At 35.5% G+C, this 7,043-nt stretch overlaps 1 protein-coding gene across 4 annotated transcripts in view; it reads right to left on the reverse strand.

Moving 5' to 3' along the window:
* Nucleotides 1-7,043, reverse strand: part of SERPINI1 (serpin family I member 1) — a 126,953-nt gene that overhangs the window by 93,542 nt on the left and 26,368 nt on the right. Inside the window, exon 2 of one of the 4 annotated variants that reach the window (XM_066241286.1) lies at nucleotides 3,457-3,533. The exons of the other annotated variants lie outside the window; for them this stretch is intronic. The gene's annotated coding sequence lies outside the window, so the exon portion shown is untranslated. The remainder of the gene's footprint in view (nucleotides 1-3,456; nucleotides 3,534-7,043) is intronic. 4 annotated transcript variants of the gene reach the window in all.

Below are 7,043 nucleotides of genomic sequence, written 5' to 3' on the forward strand. Positions count from 1 at the left end.
GAACTAGAAAAAGAAGAACAAAGAAAACCCAAAACCAGCCGAAGAAAGGAGATAATAAAAATCAGAGCAGAAATAAATGAAATAGAGAACAGAAAAACTATAGAAAAAATTAATAGAACAAGGAGCTATTAATTTTCTTTGGTTCCTTGAAAAGATCAACAAAATTGACAAACCTTTGGCAAGACTTACCAAGGAAAAAAAAGAACTCATATAAACAAAATCCAAAATCAAAAAGGAGAAATCACCACGGACACCGTAGATATACAAAGAATTATTGTAGAATACTATGAAAAACTTTATGCCACTAAATTCAACAACCCAGAAGGAATGGATAAATTCCTAGAAAAATACAACCTTCCTAGACTGAGTCAAGAAGAAGCAGAAAGCCGAAACAGACCTATTAGTAGAGAAGAAATAGAAAAAACCATTAAAAACCTCCCCAAAAAGAAAAGTCCAGGCCCTGACTGCTATACCAACGAATTTTATCAAACATTCAAAGAAGACTTGGTTCCTATTCTACTGAAAGTCTTCCAAAAAATTGAAGAAGAAGCAATACTTCCAAACACATTTTATGAGGCCAACATAACCCTCATACCAAAACCAGGCAAGGATGGCACAAAAAAAGAAAACTACAGACCAATATCTCTAATGAATACAGATGCTAAAATACTAAACAAAATACTAGCAAATCGAATACAACAACATATTAAAAAAATAATACATCATGATCAAGTGGGATTCATCCCAGAATCTCAAGGATGGTTCAACATACGTAAAAATAGTTAACGTAATACACCATATCAACAAAACAAAGAACAAAAACCACATGATCTTATCAATAGACGCAGAAAAGGCTTTTGATAAAATACAACACAATTTTATGTTTAAGACTCTCAACAAAATGGGTATAGAAGGAAAATATCTCAACATGATAAAGGCCATATATGATAAACCATCAGCTAACATCATATTAAATGGCACTAAACTGAAGGCTTTCCCCCTTAAATCAGGAACAAGACAGGGTTGTCCACTCTCTCCACTCTTATTTAATGTGGTACTAGAGGTTCTAGCCAGAGCAATCAGACAAGACAAAGAAATAAAAGCATCCATATCGGAAAAGAAGAAGTAAAGGTATCACTTTTTGCAGATGATATGATCCTATACATCGAAAACCCCAAAGACTCCACAAAAAGATTACTAGAAACAATAAGCCAATACAGTAAGGTCGCAGGATACAAAATTAACATACAGAAGTCAATAGCCTTTCTATATGCCAACAATGAAACAATTGAGAACGAACTCAAAAGAATAATCCCCTTTACGATTGCAACAAAAAAATAAAATACTTAGGAATAAACATAACAAAGAATGTAAAGGAGTTATATAATGAAAACTATAAACCATTGTTAAGGGAAATCGAAAAAGATATAATGAGATGGAAGAATATTCCTTGTTCTTGGTCAGGAAGAATAAATATAATCAAGATGGCCATATTACCCAAAGCTATATACAAATTTAATGCAATTCCCATCAAAATTCCAATGATATTTTTTAAAGAAATAGAGCAAAAAATCATCATATTTATATGGAACTATAAAAACCCCCGAATAGCCAAAGCAATCCTAAAGAAAAAGAATGAAGCTGGGGGCATTACAATACCTGACTTCAAACTCTATTATAGGGCCACGACAATCAAAACAGCATGGTATTGGCAGAAAAATAGACACTCCGACCAATGGAACAGAATAAAAAGTCCAGAAATAAAACCACATATATATAGTCAAATAATTTTTGATAAAGGGGCCAACAACACACAATGGAGAAAAGAAAACCTCTTCAACAAATGGTGCTGGGAAAACTGGAAAGCCACATGCAAAAGAATGAAACTGGGCTACAGTTTGTCCCCCCTGTACTAAAATTAACTCAAAATGGATCAAAGATCTAAACATAAGACCTGAAACAATTAAGTACATAGAAGAAGACATAGGTACTCAACTCATGGACCTGGGTTTTAAAGAGCATTTTATGAATTTGACTCCACAGGCAAGAGAAGTGAAGGCAAAAATTAATGAATGGGACTACATCAGACTAAGAAGTTTTTGCTCAGCAAGAGAAACTGATAACAAAATAAACAGAAAGCCAACTAAATGGGAAATGATATTTTCAAACAACAGCTCAGATAAGGGCCTAACATCCAAAATATACAAAGAACTCATAAAACTCAACAACATAGAAACAAACAATCCAATAAAAAAATGGGAAGAGGATATGAACAGACACTTCTCCCAGGAAGAAATACAAATGGCCAACAGATATATGAAAAGATGCTCCTCTTCTTTAGCTATTAGAGAAATGCAAATCAAAACTGCAATGAGATACCACCTCACACCTGCTAGACTAGCTATTATTAACAAGACAGGTAATAGCAAATGTTGGAGAGGTTGTGGAGAAAAAGGAACCCTCATCCACTGTTGGTGGGAATATAAAGTAGTACAACCATTATGGAAGAAAGTATGGTGGTTCCTCAAAAAACTGAAAATAGAACTACTTTATGACCCAGCAATCCCTCTACTGGGTATATACCCCAAAAACTGATACGTAAAGACACATGCAGCCCCATGTTTATTGCAGCATTGTTCACCGTGGCCAGGACATGGAAACAACCAAAAAGCCCGTCAATAGATGACTGGATAAAGAAGATGTGGCACATATACACTATGGAATACTACTCAGCCATAAGAAATGATGACATCAGATCATTTACAGCAAAATGGTGGGATCTTGATATCATGATACGAAGCAAAATAAGTAAATCAGAAAAAACCAGGAACTGCATTATCCCTACGTAAGTGGGACATAAAAGTGAAACTAAGAGACATTGATAAGAGTGTGGTGGTTACGGACGGGGGGGGGGGGGGGGGGTAGGGGTAGGGGTAGGGGCACAAAGAAAACTAGATAGAAGGTGACAGAGGACAGTCTGACTTTGGGTGATGGGTATGCAACATAATTGAACGACAAGATAACCTGGACTTGTTATCTTTGAATATATGTATCCTGATTTATTGATGTCGCCCCATTAAAAAAATAAAATTATTAAAAAAAAAAATTAACAGATCTTGTTGGTTGATACATTAAGACTATGAAGATATACTACTTCTCATTATGTCTTTGGCCATAATTTTAACATCCCTTGATTATTCTTATCTGTAAAAATTAAGTTGGTGTTTGCTAAATGGCAATTTTCTATGTGCATCATTTTTTCTATATTCATCAACTGGAATTCTACAAGGAAGACCTATCCTTTCTCTCTTGTTTATGTATTAAAATTACTTGTTTTTATGAGCATGAGTTCATAGGTATTTATTTTATTCTATGGGTTATAGTCCATTGCTCTCATTATTTTATTTCTCAAACTGGTCTAGATTTACTATGACCTTTTTAGATGGTTCAACTCACATAGATTAAGATCTGGGTTGTAAAGGACACAGGACACTGGATCCTGCCACCAGCAGCTCCAAGTGAAGACAAAAGACCTGCAAGGAGATAGAAAGAGGCTCAGGGTACAGAATACCCCAAACTTTGTACTCTGGCTGGAGATTTGGCCCTCTGGAAATTGGCAAGAAGGGTGTTTAGGAATATTTATAATCCTGTTTAATTTGAATATACAGAGGGCAATGAGAAGTATAATCATGATTTCAATAACTATATCTCATGGTGTGGGTGTGAAAGAGAGAGAGAGATAAAGATATCATTAGTGTATTAGTGTTTAGGCTCCTTTAATGACACAGAACCTTGAAAACATATAAAATCAATCTTTTGTATAATTTGTATAACACAAATCCCTGTGCAACAGACAGATGATCATGTTTGTTCTCAAAATCATTTATGAATTCATCACACAGACTCATACTTCGAATGTTAAATATATCCCTAGCACTGTGCAAATACCATGGATATGAGCAACAATTAAACACTGTCCTCAGTGGTCTTGCAATATGGTAGCTAGAAATGTTGCATGTGGTCTCAGAAAAAGCTCTGGGTTTCATCAGTAAAATGGCAGAGTAGGCTTTAATCTTGAAGATTCTTTCAAGCACTAAAGTCATTTTATGCCGTGATCCACTAACTTGATTATTTAAAAATTGCTGTTTAATGTGTTTCTCTCAAAATAGCCTAATCAGTAATAAATGCACTTTACTCTTTAATCAATACTTTGGAGCTGCTTAATTACTGAATCTCACAGAGCTGATTCCCTAAGGGTAGAAAAACTCATTTACATATAGTCACCAACTCTATTTTTCACACAATGGCTTAGACTTAAGACATAATGAAGAGTCAGCTGAGACTCAGAATACATTATTATTTTTTATCTCATATCGCCTCAGGAATACATAGCTATTGTCTAGGAAAACGGCACTATTGAGTGTCTATTACATCCTATGGAGAACTTCAATCTTGGTTCACAGCACTGAAGTTCCTGGTTTTGGTCCCATAAACTCTCTTTGAAATGACCTATCAGAATACATTATTTTAAAAGTCGGAGGCAGATAGTTGGTCTCATATTGTATTTACTTAGGTGTTGTTGTTTTTTTGTCTTGTTTTGATTAATGAAAATCAAATAGCTAGCTAATTAATTGTAGTGGTGAACTAGAAATTGCTTTCATGGCTAAGATGGTCACATTAAAGACAAGGAAAATATGCTTGTATCTATATCTTCCAGAGTAATAAAGATGCCTTATCTTATGACTGAGGGACAAATATATTTATTTGGCAAGTTAATTAAGATAATTTCAGAAAATCAGCAACACTTACCTGTTTTAATAGTAATAATATAGGCTTTATAGGTTTATTAACCTAAATCTAAACTTTTTGTTAGTACTAGGAACTCAGCAATTACAAAGAAGTGAAAAACAGATGAAAACCAAGATATTAAAAAGATTCTTTATATAATAACATCAAATTCACATTTTATATTTACTGCAATTTCAAGTATGAACAGTCAGTGATATTGGTCTACATTGTACAAAATTCCGGTACTAACCAAAGGCTGCTTATAGTTACTTCTTTCCTAACCTCTTAACTTAAATAATCTTTTTTTAAAAAGCCTAACTCTATCACAATGGGCTCATTTGAAAATGTCTTAGACCAGGGGTCCCCAAACTACGGCCCTTGGGCTGCATGTGGCTTCCTGAGGCCATTCATTTGCCCCCCCCCACTTCCAAATGGGGCACCTCTTTCATTGGTGGTCAGTGAGAGGAGCATAGTTCCCATTGAAATACTGGTCAGAAAAAAAAATACTGGTCAGTTTGTTGATTTAAATTTACTTGTTCTTTATTTTAAATATTATATTTGTTCCCATTTTGTTTTTTTACTTTAAAATAAGGTATGTGCAGTGTGCATAGGGATTTGTTCATAGTTTTTTTATAGTTATAGTCTGGCCCTCCAAAGGTCTGAGGGACAGTGAACTAACTGGCCCCCTGTGTAAAAAGTTTGGGGACCCCTGTCTTAGACTATCATGGTACTTTTTAAAATGTTTATTGATTTTAGAGAGCAAGGAAGAGAGAGAAGGAAAGAGAGGAACAGGAACATTGATCTGCTCCTGTATCTGCCCTGACTGGAGATCGAATGAGCAACCTCTGTGCTTTGGTAAAATGTTCTAAGCAACCAAGCTATCTCGTCAGGACTATAATCTTATTTTTTTTAAACAGTAATTTATTTTCACTTGTAAATCTGATTTAGAAATACTGAATCTATCAAGTAGATTATTAATTAGGAAGTATTTCCAAACCATCACCCTGAAATTATCATGTATTAAAATGTATCACTTTCCCCACAGATCAATTTATGTAGATGTGGAGTTATCGGTGTCATGCTTATAGTGAGAGATAGGACCCAATAACCTACTAGAAGAGTTGAAAGACTAAAGGAAAAGCAAGGAAGGAACCAGGTTTTGTTAAATGAATATGTTTTGGAAATATCAGTTCAGACAATGGAATGGCTCACTGAGCTGCCTGGGGCTGCAGGGCAGAGTTATCCAAGATGTTTGCGAACAGCAGGAAAGGGAGAAAAGAATGCAGTGGCCAACACAGTGGCTGGTGCTAATGGGATCGAGGAAGCCAGAAGCTGCAGGGGCTGCAGAAGAGGGACAGGCAAGTTTAACCCTGTCCGCCTGGTGGGCCTGCGGACCAGCTATGAGAGACTGAGAAATCCTCAAGTGGAAGAAAACTAAGGAATTTAGTTGATCAAATCTGGGATCACTAAAGAGAAGCAGTTTGAAAATAAGTTGTTATAACTAAACAAATAATGAGGGTGTGTTCAATGAACTTTCCTTCTTGAATACAATTCTCCTAGAAGTAGACTGACTTCTAACGGGTTACTCTTGTTAGTGACATTCCCAGGGATGTATAAATTCAGATTTTGCACCGTGGATTTCCTTAAGGCCAGGTCATAAGTCTTAATGTTATTCTATGCTGACATTTAAAATATTCAAATTTAAACAGCTGCTATGTACTACAGAAGGCAGAGGTTCATGCTAGAAACTGCAAATTATGAAAAGATATGCCCTACAGAAGGGCAGTCTCAATTGCCAAACAATCCAAATATTTGTAAACATTTTACAATTATAGACCAGTAGAGGGCTTTAGAGGCACTTTCATCTAATCCAGTTGCTGAATTTGTGTCTCTGTAGCCCAAGGTCTGGCTATCATATGTGGTTCTGTTGATCAATAGATTCTCACTGCTCCTATCTCTGGGATTTGTGGACATCCAGTGATGATTCTAATCCTTGTCCCTTTCTCCCTTCTGGATTTCATGCCTAATTAACTGATATAAAAATGACTGCAGCTCACAGATTTTTAAACTGAGCTAAAACAAAGGTAAATGTGGCATAACTGAGTCTCTTCCAACCACAGCCATTAGGAATATAAATATTTCCCTTGAAAAGAGAGCTTGAAGTAAGGGTAATACATGATTTTGGAGTGTAAGAAATCTATTCCCTCTTTTTCTTTCCTTTTTTCCTTCTTTTCTCTTCTCTTTCTTTCCCTCCC

This window comes from Saccopteryx bilineata, chromosome 8 (genome assembly GCF_036850765.1).
Source record: "Saccopteryx bilineata isolate mSacBil1 chromosome 8, mSacBil1_pri_phased_curated, whole genome shotgun sequence".
Classification (NCBI taxonomy): Eukaryota; Metazoa; Chordata; class Mammalia; order Chiroptera; family Emballonuridae; genus Saccopteryx; species Saccopteryx bilineata.